Here is a 12,984-nt window from a genome sequence, read left to right on the forward strand (position 1 = left end):
AGTTGGCAAGAAGCTGGAGGTGAAATTTACTGACTTATCTTCAGCTTCAGCCTCTCATGCTCCTTTGGGAGCCCTTGGAAAGGAGCATTGCAATCTATCTTAAATGGATGTGGCTCTTATCAGACATCTGGTGAAGGATAGAATGGAGAGGAAAGAGACTGGAGATGGAGAGATCGATTACCAGGCTGGTATACTAAACATCCGATATAAATTCTAAAGTGCCATAAAGAGGATCAGAAGACATGAAAAAGAAATAAATGTAGCACAAATTAGAAAATAAATGAAGGGAAAAGGACCCCCATATGCAAAAATGTTTGTGGCAGCCCTTTAAATTGTAGTGGCAAGAAACTAGAAACTTGAGTGGATACCCATCAGTTGGAGAATGGCTAAATATGTTATGGTATATGGATGTTATGAATATTATTGTTCTATAAGAAACAATCAGCAGGATGATTTCAAAAAGACCTGGAGAGACTTACATGCACTGATGCTAAGTGAAGTGAGTAGAAGCAAGAGAACAGTGTAACAGCAACAGCAAGATTATACAATGTCAATTCTGATGAATGGGTCTCTTTTCAACAAAGAGTATAATGCCGGAGAAACTGAGACAGGAGAGAGATTAGAGAGTTTTTCATATTTTATTAATGGGAGAGTAAGGTTGACTGGACAGGACTCTCGTCTCAAATTATCCAGTTAGACAGAGATAAAGATATACTGGGACCAAGGAATCCATGTTGGTCCCAGGGCTGGAGAAGACTGTCATCTCAAAGAATCCAGCGTCCAGCATCCACTGCCAGCCGCCATCCTCCAGCAATGAATGGAGGAACCCCAACTTCTTAAATACTTTTTCTCTGAACAAAGGAAGGGGTGAGAAGCGCGGGAAAACTGTCAGGATGGAAGAGGCCATAAACCCTCCAAAACCCAGAGACAGGATGTCTGAATACACAGAGATAAAGATGTCAGTGATATATCTTGGAATATTTTAGAGGGATATTGTAAATTCTTGAGGACAGAAAAGAGTCAGGAGGTCTACTCTCTTGTTTATCTTGCTTGGGCTAACAATTTATAACCTTAAAGTAATTGGTCCTCAGTAATGGACCAGAGGAGGGGGTTTACAACTTAGGGGATGGACAAAGAACAGTTAAAGAAACTGAGACAAGGGAAACTAGTGCAGGGAAACTGAGTCAGGACAATTAAAGAGAACTGTGGCATAACAAGAGGTGATTCAAGCCAATTCCAATAGTTTTGTGATGGAGAGAGAGCCATCTGCATCCAGAGAGAGGATTATGAATGGGGACTGAATGTGGATCACAACAGGAGTATTTTCACCTATGTTGTTGTTTGCTTGAGTTTTTTTTTTCCTTTCTCATTTTTTGATATGATTTTTCTTGTGTAAGATTATAAATGTGGAAATATGTTTAGAATAATTACATATTTTTTTCTATATTTGGATTACTTACTATCTAGGGCAAAGGAAAGATGGGGAAGAAGAATAATTTGGAACACAGAGTTTTTGCAAGGGTAAATGCTGAAAACTATCTTTGCATGTATTTTGAAAATAAAAAGCTACTAAAATAAAAGTTCTCTGTACTTTAACTTTTAGGAAGCAGGACTCTCTAAAAGTACTAAATATATGATTTTTCAACCAGTACTTATTAAATGATTGCTGTATACTTAGTGTTGGAGTACATTTTGAAAGAAATATCAATTATGGTTCATACCTTTGAGGAAGTTTTAATGTGAAAAGATTTTATACATACACAAACACATATACACACAATGGCTAGATATGGTAGAGAAAGATTAAGTGATTAAATTCCCAAATGAGAGAAGTATACGATAAATGCTCTAGAAGTTCAGAAGACAAAGGAAATTGAGAGCTGTCACAAGCAAAATCATTTTGTTGATACTTTACATTTCAGTATAAATACTGTATTTTTTTGCTTTTGTTTGTTCTAAGTAACAATTGGTATGATCAAAAAAAAACCCCTAAAAAGTGCACTGGGAAAGACAGCTAATTATATGGCAGTATGATATAATGTACAATTTACTGAATCTGGAATCTGGAGGACTTGAGTTCAAATCCTGCCTTAGACATAGCTATGTGACTTTGGTGAATCCTTTAAGTTCCTTATGCCTCATTTCCTATCTGTAAAAATAGAGAGTAGTTGAGTGTAGTAGCTTCTGCATACTTTGTTCCAGTGGGTTCTCTCAGAATCCTAACTTTTGGCTATTGATGTTGTGATACATGAACATCAGTAGTAAATTGGTTGAAGGTGTATGGGGTCCAACAAGAAGCTTATGCTAATAAGCTTGTACTAATGGGTAGGATACTAGATTATTTGTAAGAAACTTGAAACCTAATATGTCCTTTGGTATTCTGCACTACACATTTCTTAGATGATTATTCAGCCAGCTGCTAGTTGTCTGAAAAGGGTGTAAGGTGGTTTGTAACCCGAGTGGCCAGTTGGCCACAATCTCCACAATCTCTGTTTATCTCTCTTCTTCTGTACTTGAAATGATTGAAGAGGATCACACAATAAGATTCCTAACAATAACAGAAAGCCATCTCCTCTAGTGCAGTCTTTCACATTGGTTTGAAAACAATTGTGAACAGGAGGCAAGTAAAGAAGTTTGTTTTGTGCAAAAGATACAAAAGATATTTTTCTTGTGAACTTTATATTATTTTGCATATGTATATATTTTACTAACATGTGGTTTTCTTTAAGGGATGCATATGAAAATTTCTGAAAATAATGATGCTTTGAGATATACATGAGATTTGGATTACCACTGTAGAAGTTAATTTAAATCTTTCCTCAAAATTTAGAGGAAGCAATTACTTTAAATTTAGTCATATCCAAGCTGCAGATAATAAGTGTTAATTGATGATGAAGTAGGTCATTTTAAAGCTACAAAAACTAGAATGATCAATTTTTAGGATTGGAATTATTCTTGTTAATTGTCATTAAGAAAATCAATGATTATGATGTCTTCACATAAGTTTGCTAATCAATAATCTTTTAATTGATTAATTTTTAAGATAGATATTTTATGGCCAAAAGTAGTTTAGCTCATTGCTTTTTCTTTTGATTTTTTGAAAATTATGCTGCAGTGCTTTAGTCTATAAAGTTCATAACTTTAGTAATAAATGATCACAATTAAGTATAGGTCCAGCATTCTAATAATCTATGGCTGACATCTATAGGAACTAAAAGAGGAAATGTATTTTTTTTGGGAGGGATGAGGCAATTGGAGTTAAGTGACTTGCCCAGGGTCACACACTAGTAAGTATTAAGTGTCTCAGGTCAGATTTGAACTCCTCCTGACTCCAGGGCGACTGTACCATCTGTCTGTCCCAACTGTATTCTTTAGTTAGTTTAATTCTTCAGCAGTTCTCTCAATACATTCTGAGTAGTTATATGGATGATTCTGAATCCCTTCTCATGTGATCTGTCCCTCTGGAAAATCTACGGTGAAATAGCCTGACCAAATGTTTATTTTGGCCTATTGGACTAAACGTGTATAGATGTAGCTTCAATCTTCTCATTGGAATTGGTTCCCTCCATCAATATTCAAATTTTTAACATATCATTTTTCCCATTATATATTTTATTATATATAATACTAGAAACTACAGAATAATTCACCTTTTAAAATTCTGTTATTTTTTCCCACTTAAGAGGCAGGGTTTGCCTTGGGTCATGATCGTTAATAATATTTTAAATACTATAATATTTCTAGGTATCTTTTTAAAGTCCTCAATATACTTTTACACCATCTTTTCTAATGACTGATCAAGACTTTTGGCTGTTAATTTAATCAGAATTGTTATTCTTTTCTTCCTGAATAGAACAGGACTCTAAGTGAATTGATCCCTTACTGTCCTATAACAATAAATTGTATCTAGCAGTTGTGTTTTTCCAGACAGTGTTGCACAATGTAGTCAATACTTGAAGAGAAGAACAGCTGCTATCTAGTGAGTGAGGGTAAAGGTAAACATTCCCTACTGAGTCAAAGAAACAGTCACTCTACTTTATTATGTAACTACACTCTAAGAACTAGTTCTGTGAAGAAAATGCAGTCAAATTTCATTTATATTTAATATCCAGACAGTGCTTTTCACTTATGGCTAATACACATTTCAGATCCTACCTGCATAGATATCTGCTACATTGCCATGCACCCTACAGGCACTCAGTAAATATTAACTAGTGATAAAAGTTGTACATCATTCTTTTAGTTCTAAGTAAGAGATAACCAGAGCTAAAGTAGAAGTAATTAATATTTGGTGGTCTGCATTCCTCTTAAATTTAGAGCCATAAAAATGTCTAGTCTAACATACTCTAATTAGCTAATCAGGAAGCAGTTTTAAAAATACCTATTTTGAGGGGCACCTTGCTGGTATAATGGATAGAGCAGCGGCCCAGAAGTCAGGAGGACCTGAATTCAAATCTGGCCTCAGATACTTAATACTTCCTAGTTGTGTGTCCCTGGGGAAGTCACTTAACCCCAATTGCCTCATTGGAAAAAAAAACAAAACAAAATCTATTTTGTGCCAAGCCCTGGAAATACAGAGACAAAAATGAAACATTGTCTTCTCTTCTCAAGGAGCTTACATTCTAAAAGCTTTTGTAGAAGGTATTGCTTGAGCTGAGTCTCGAAGGAAACAAGGAGTTCAAAGGAAAAACAAATGAGCTTGTGTACTGTAGGACGGCAGAAAAAAGATGCAAAGATGGGAGATGACTTTCACGTGGTAGACGTGGCAGGAAGGCCCGTTTGGCTGAACTATAGAAGATGGAAAAGAAAGTTGTGATTTGTTTAGTCCTACACTAAATAGGAAAGAAGAAATCAAAGAGATTTCACTCACTTCTTAACTCGTGTCCATTTCTTTCCACTATACCATGTACCTCCTGAATTTGATTTCTCTTTGTGGCATAGATGAATTTGTATAATTTTATCAAGAATATTAAACTTAGGAAATGATGTTCAGATGACTTTAAGTAAACCACCAGGATTTGGGAAATTTCATTCAACCAGTCTCTACTTCCTTCTTCTCTTTCCCTCCCTTCATGTCTGTCTGTCTGTCTGTCTCTGTCTGTCTGTCTCTGTCTGTCTCTGTCTCTCTGTCTTTCTATCTGTCTCTCTTTATCTATCTATCTATCTATCTATCTATCTATCTATCTATCTATCTATCTATCTATCTACCTGTCTGTCTTTCTGTCTGTCTATCTATCTATCTGCCTCTCCCTGTGCTTCTGTCGCTGTCTCTTTCTGTCTGTTACTCCATCCTTCTCTCTCTGTCTGTCTGTCTCTCTTTTTCCTTAGTCTTTATTACCATTTTTTTAGCATTGTCCTCAAGATTACTTTCTTCAGAAGCCTTGGACCATACCCCCGTTCTCTCCCCACCTCTATCTATCCAACTTGCTTCTATTCCATGAATCTTAGAAAAGGAGTTTAATGTTAGAATGACATACTTTAACAAAATTGTTCATGACTATCCTCCTTTCCTTTAATTTTTTTTACACCTTACTCCCCAAGGTAATCTTGCAACATGGTCTCCTAGTGTTCCATAAGCAAGACACTTCATTTCTTAGCTTAGGGCATTTTTTCTGGTTGTCACTCATGCTTGGAAAGCCCTCCCTGCTTCGCTCCAATTACTCATCCCTCTGGCTTCTTTTAAGTCCAAACTAAAATTCTACCTTTTTCAAGAAAACTTTCCTAACCTTTATTAATTCTAGGACTTTCTCTCTTTTAATTATTTCCTTTTTTTCTGTTCAAAGCTTGTTTTATATATATTATCTTGCATATTGTTTCTCTCATTAGATTGAATGCTCCTTGAGAGCAGGGACTCTTTTGTCTCTTTTTTTACCTTCAGTACTAATAGATGCTTAGTAAACATTTATTGAATTGTTTTGTAACCTATAAATTGTTTCACAATAGTTATAAAAGGGAATCTTTATGATTTGTTCCTAGAATTATATCGGGTTCACCAAAATTATTGCATTCCTAGGAATCTCTTGTATTCTTAAGTGAGCTTACCTTCCTAATTAACTGTCAACATACCTGTACTATCTTTTTTTTTTTTGATGCATTATTTCAGAAATAGTATGAATTTATGTAAGGATCTCTGGGAGGGAAGCTCCCCCATCCTTCACAATCTCATCTCACAATTCATTTTAATTCAGAGAAATATCCTTAAAAGACATAGCCTTGTGATGACCTCACATAGTACCTTAATGTAGTCATTGATTTGAAACCTAAAAGACAATTGTCTCAAGATAGAGTTGTCCTTTGAGTTGTGGGGGACTAGATCCTGTGATATCCAAAATCCTTGGGAACTTCTGAAATAAAATTAGCATTGTTTCATAGACTATCAGCAAACTGTATCTGGAATACTGTGGGACATTTAAAATTTGTTAATGAATACAATGACCTCCTGATGTTTGAGGATATTCTAATGCCATTGCCTATGGCACCATGTAGGTAGACAATCTTGGAATGGTCAAGTCATGTAATCCTGAAATTTGGGCTCATCACACTTGCTTTTTATTCCTTCCTGACTGAGCTTGAGTCTGAGTATCTGTCCAAGCCAATAGATTACTGAAAGTTTTAAAGGCACAGTTGGTTCTAACTTCCTGAATTTCACAAAGAAAGCCTTCTTGAAACTTCAGCTAAATTGGCTCATCCAGTCTCATTTATATACAATACTTTGGACCAGAATGAAGGAGAAACTGAAGCAAAGTACATCATAGCTCTACTGCAAGAAAATCATTGATGCTGCTTTAAGGGCACAAATTTGATTAAATCATTTTGCTGGTGGATTCCATGTTGACTGCCCTATGTTGACATCCCTGAGATTTCCCCCAAAGACTTTCTTCCTTGGTCACTATTCCTTTATATGTATTATTTCTCCCTATTAGAATATAAAATGTCTAAAGACATGGTATGCTTTATTTTGTGTTTGTATCTTCAGTACTCTTAATAGCACTTGGCACATAATATGCATTTCATAAATTCTTTTCATTACTTCATTTATTGAGGCTCAATTTGTATAAATTTAGCTTACATTTTGATAAAAGGGGAATTCAGTCAAGAGAAAAAAATTTGGAAAATTCAAACATTTCTACATTTCTATTGTTGACTTATGTTTATGGCATTTGGAGACCCACATTCTGGTTTCTTTTTCATAGAAATATTTGTCTTCTTGGCAACATTCTTGGCACCATTTTCTCATTTATTGCAACAGTGAATTTTAAGTTGTATCTGCCTTTGGGTGAAATAACTTTGCTTGAATAAGATCATCAGCCAATTTCAGTCTTAGAATCTGAAATCATAAAATAGATAAAAAAATCCATGACATATTCATTTCTATTATTTATAACTGCAGAGGGAATTTCAGTGGATCAAATAAAATGTTAGGACTATGTCAAATTTTTAAAAATTTAAATATGAGGTTAAATATATATTATTGAAGCAAAATGTAACTTTAAAGTAAGCCAAATGAGTGGGTATATAAATATTTTATTATTATATAATTCTGAGTTGTAGTTTTTCTTTTTATTGCCTGATTGCTAATTTAATTTAAATTAATCTTTTAAAAGATAACTAGATAACTTTGTCTTACTGCCAACACTTTCCCCCATTTTTTTTCCTAATAAGGAAAAGAAATGGGTGCAAAGGCAAAGAAAGATGAATAAAAGACAAGGAGAATGGTCATAAAAGGAGTCAATAGAAAAGAGTACTTTTTTCCTCTAAATGATTTTTTCAGTTGCCATTTTCATTAATTCAAATCTGTCCTTATTTTTACCTTGTGTGAAGGTTCCTTGCATTCTAATTAAAATTGAGTTTGATTGTAGTTATGCTGAATTTATTGTCTGTTTGAGATCATGTTTCTGAATGCAAGGACTAAGGCTGTGGTCTGCTCCGTGCTTTTGAAAATACAGGTGTGCTTCAGCCTCTACATGGAAACTACCAGTGTGCAAAAAAGCATGCTTTTTTGTAGACTGTTAAAGAACCCTGTACAAATAGAAAATAATTTGTTTTGTCATCCTGTTATTCTTTTTTACTGTGTCACTGTAAATTTGGAATTGTTTACACCTTTGGAAAACTTTGGGAACGATTTGCAGACTTTTATTCAGCAAGAGTTCAGTGTTTTGGTATTTTGTGTCTTTGCTCCCTCCTGGGATCTCAAAAAGGCAAGCCCCAATAATCTGCAAAGACTTTGAGACCAGGCCTGCATGTTTCTTAGGTGATGATGTCCTAGCTAAGATTGCATAGACACGTATAAATAACTTAGTTACAGGCTGATGAAAAAATTGTTTTTAATCTGTGGCAACTCTAAGATTTTCTACCCACTTGTAAAGGACTTGTTATTTGTCTTAGTAAGTGGAACAAAGACAAAATTACAAGTCCTTGAAATAACAAGTAAATCTTTTCTCTATTGGGAAATGGATGGGGAATCTTGGAAGAGCAAGAAATATGTCTAAATTTTAGCACAACCTTGGAAAAGAATGTCTATTTTGTTAAACTGATTTGGATATTTATTTCTGTTTTTGGTGGCAGAAGGGAAGGCTAGACAAATGAAAAGAAGTAATGATAAGTGAGTATTATTAAGAATAGGAAAGCCCAGCTGGAAGCCTCCTCTGCTGACAGTTCTTTTTATGAAAAACTTGAGGCCAACAATTTTAATCTTGATTTGATAATTTATTTTGCTTTTCTTTTTTTGATCTTCCAATAACTTACTCTGATTTTTAATATTTTTGGACCTCCCTCTACCAATGCAGATCAATAAATATTATTTAGCTTAGAGTCTTAGAAAGTTGTCCATACCATTGGGACATTAAATGTTTTGTCCACATATGACCACTATGGTCACAAGCATTGGGACTTAATCCAGATCTTTCAGACTTTGAGGAAGAGAATCTAGATAATTAAAACAACTTGTATGATATATAGAAAATTATAGAAAATATTATAAAAATTAAAATTATATTAAGACAGAAAATAATTCAGGCTTCAGAGAAAATTAGGAAAATTAAATAATTGACACTGCATTAGTTTGGATTGGAGCTGAGGCAGGAGATAGCAAGCTGGTAAGAAGTGGGAATCCTGGCATAGGACTTTGTGGGACTTTTTTACATGAGCTGCTGTGGTTGTTTGTCCTTTGTTCTCGAGGAGGACCATGACATTAAGGAGGGAAATCAGGACACGCAAGTAAATTGGATTTAAGTGAGGGAAAGATGTGCAAAATCACCTGTCTTATTTTCCCTTCCAGAGCCATCTGGGTCCAGCAGCAAGATATAGATCAAGATAACTGGAGATGGCTCTGAGGGTTCAACAAGTACAGAAAAAAGTATGAAATGTAAAGAACTGGAAAACACAGATAGGAGCTTACTAAATGTTTGCTGAATGAGTAGGTGAATAAATAAATGGTCATCTCCCACTGAATGTGAGTAGTCCCCCAAAGTGGTCACATCATTTGAATTCACACTACATATTTCCATTTATCTAGAATTGGTTACCCTATTTTACACAATTATACCTTCAAATAGTTCATATCTGATTATAGGCAGTTGAAGCAGCTGGTAGCATAATGGTTAGAGTGGTTGAACCTGAAGTCAGAGACACTCAAGTTCAAGTCTGGCTTCAGACACTAGCTATGTGACCTTGCGCAAGTGACTTCTGTTTGCCTCAGTTTCCTCAACTGTAAAATGGGGATGATGGGATTTTTGTGAGGGTAAAATGAGATGATGAAGTACTTAATGCATTGCCTGGAACATAGTGAGCACTGTAGAAAGGCTTATTCCCTTATTCTCTACATGTAATCACATGAGGTGATTTATTATTTTCATTAATTGGGTGGCTAGCATATCTTATTTGTAGATGGATTCTCAATCACAGTGTTATTATCTAGCCATTCTGCATAGATGGGAGTTTATGAGAGTTATTTAAGTAGTAGTTAATTTCAATTTCTCCATACTTGAACCCTTGGGGAAATTGCTATCGAAGCATTACTTCAGTATTCACACCTTAGGTCATATTATATAAACTAGGAAATTTGAGACAAAACTCCTTCAAAATAGCTTTAAAATCTTCAGATCTCTGAGGCCAAAGGAATGTAAAGTTAGTCTGTGAGCAACTTATGCTAATATCCTTTATGTTCAAATCTACCTAGAATTTTCTTTGGAAAATACCAATAGTGAAACTTTTTTTCTTGTTTTTTGGTACACAAGAATATTTAGCACAATACATCATGATTTCGATTGATATAACTGGTTTGATTTGTCAGAATTTTGAAATATTAATTGCCTCCATTTCTGTTATGATCCATACTTCACTTGATATTAGGCATTTGGATAAGCATCACCAAAGCATTTAATTTTTCTATACCCCAGCTGTCTCCTGTGTAACGTGAAGGGATGGGACCAGCTTCTCTTTTAAGGTCTTTTTCAAATCTTTAATTGATGTTAAATTATGATTGTTGATATTAAATGATCCAGTCAGAATTTCTAGATATAAAGAAGCAAGGACTCATGTTAAGATATTCCAAATCTTAAGATCCTGTGATCTTCTGTCTGTTACATCCAGAAAATTATTTTTAAGCAGTTATAAGATTTTAAAATTAGATATTCAGAATCACACTCAACTGCAATCTGATTCATATGGAAGCATATACAGAAATGTATATTTAACACATTTGCTGTACAGATCAATAACTTGATATTAATGGCATATCTGAGCTGTATAATATCACATATAGTGAGATACTTAATGTACATCCTGTTTTGTCTTTTGTTATTTTTCTCTAGGCAGAAGCTAATAATTCAGCTGGTACTGGATTTGAAGATAAATCCTATAATTCAAGAGGTTGGCTTATTCACCTAAACAACTGCTAGCTTGGGCAATGCTAGACCAACTGTGAGGGGTCTGTTTTCTTGAGACCTGGAAAGCTGTTCTGTTTGCTAAACAAAGGAATTGTTGATTTCAGTGATTTAATTCCCCTTTTGGCTAAAGGCTGCTGTCATGAAAACAGTGCTTATTTGGGAAGGAATCTGTTGCTAAGGCAACAGATATCTCCTTAATTATTGGCCAATATTCCCATATGAGATTGGTCTCTTTTGTGTTGTTGGAAATAACCAAATTCTCTTGAGTACTTTCAGTTCTTGAACTGGGGGGATGGGAAATCTCTCTCAAATAAATGTTCAGAAGTCAGTCAATCAAAAAACCATTTATTAAGTCCAGGCACTGTGCTAGGCACTGGGAATACAAACACAAAATCATCCCAATTGTTTTGGCAAAATTAGGTGTTCCTATGATGTGATCAAAATATTGGCTTCCAGCAAAATATTTGCAAGTAGTACTATATTGCCAGTCAGCTATATATGAAATTGTTTCTTGAGAATATTCTTTTAAGTGGTCACACTGGTAATAATTGACAGATGTGACAAGTAACCTGTACCTGCTGTCTAGTGGTTATGCCAGCAATGGTTTTCTTTTGAATTGAGTGTAACTAATCAAGGTTTTTTATTATTATTATTTTTAAAGTGTCTAATGTTGGTGATTGACCTCATTGTTACTATGGAGAATCTTTTAAAAGACATGGAGAATTCCATGAGTCCTTGCTTCTTTAAACCCAGAAATTCTGATTGGATCATTTGATATCAACAATCATAATTTAACATCAATTAAATCTTCAGTATAGCTTAGCTTAAGGCTTAATTAGCATTTTTGTTTTTCAATAATTTCATTGTGTCTTATTCTTCATGACCCTAGTTGTGGTTTTCTTGGTAAAGATGGTGGAGTGATTTACTATTTCCTTCTCTAGCTCATTTTACAGATGAGGAAACTGAGACAACCAGAGGTGAATTGGACTTGCCTAGCATCATATTAACTAGCAAGTGTCTGAGGCCAGATGGAACTCAGGAAGATGTCTTCCTGATTCCAGACCTGGGATTCCATTCACTATAGCACCTAGCCATCCCTAAGAAATTAGTCTACCACTCAAGAAAAAAAAAGTGGACTATGCCATTCTGTTTCACTTCTAGGAAACACTTTCGTGTTGACTAAGAGACAATATTTTGGTCCTAATGATTCTCACTGCTATTTAAATAAAATAGAAATGATTGACTTTGTCAATAATCCTGTCACACGTCTCTGGAAATTGCTAGAAAGTCAGTCAATCAGATAGCATTTACTTGTTTGTTTATTGCTGTTTAACATTTTTAATAATGTCGTGGATTAGTTTCTAGATGGCAAGCTCAGTCACATCTGCAGATGGCACAAAACTGAAAGCAGTAGCTAACACACTGGATGACAAAATCCACAAAGGGCTTCCTAGGTTGGAGCTTTAGACTGAATATAACAAGATGAAATTCAATTAAATGTGTAAGTCTTGCACTTGGACATCCCAAATCAACTATCCCAGTACGAAGGCACCTTGGGCGTGCTCAGATATCACTTCTTCTGACAGAGCTCTGGAGGGTTGATTGGACTGACAGTGAGTCAGCAAGGAGATGTGGCAGCCAAAAAAGCTGAGCAACCTTGATCTGCACCAAGAGGGCCAGAGCTTCCAGCAATGAGAAGTGACAGTCCCTTGTCGTCAGGCCTCCTGTTCCCGGCGTCGCATGAGCTGCCAAGTGTCCAGAGGAAGTTAACCAGGATAGCGAAGTGTCAAATCCATGTTGTAAGGACAGGATAAAGGAGCTTGTAAATTTAGTGGTGCTAATCCAGGGGAAGACAGGCCTTGGACTGGGGAGCAGGAGCGGAGAAGGAATCCAAAGGCATATGATTTGACTGGAGGAACTGCTGGCTGATGATACTCCATCCTTCAGTGCAGAACCTGACACTTCTGAATTGCCCAGAGTAATGAGAAGTCTGAGCTAGCTCTTTCTTTTTCCCCTTTGCCCTGCTACCTCTCTATCCCAAAACATACACCAAAGGAATTCTCACTCACCAGTATAACATGATAGAAAAGAGGTCATC

The 12,984-nt window shown here is 35.4% G+C and overlaps 1 protein-coding gene across 2 annotated transcripts in view; it reads left to right on the top strand.

The window, feature by feature from the left end:
- The window catches only part of CAMKMT (calmodulin-lysine N-methyltransferase), a 525,230-nt gene that overhangs the window by 193,870 nt on the left and 318,376 nt on the right, over positions 1 to 12,984 (top strand). The window lies entirely within an intron of this gene.

Source organism: Antechinus flavipes, chromosome 2 (assembly GCF_016432865.1).
Source record: "Antechinus flavipes isolate AdamAnt ecotype Samford, QLD, Australia chromosome 2, AdamAnt_v2, whole genome shotgun sequence".
Classification (NCBI taxonomy): Eukaryota; Metazoa; Chordata; class Mammalia; order Dasyuromorphia; family Dasyuridae; genus Antechinus; species Antechinus flavipes.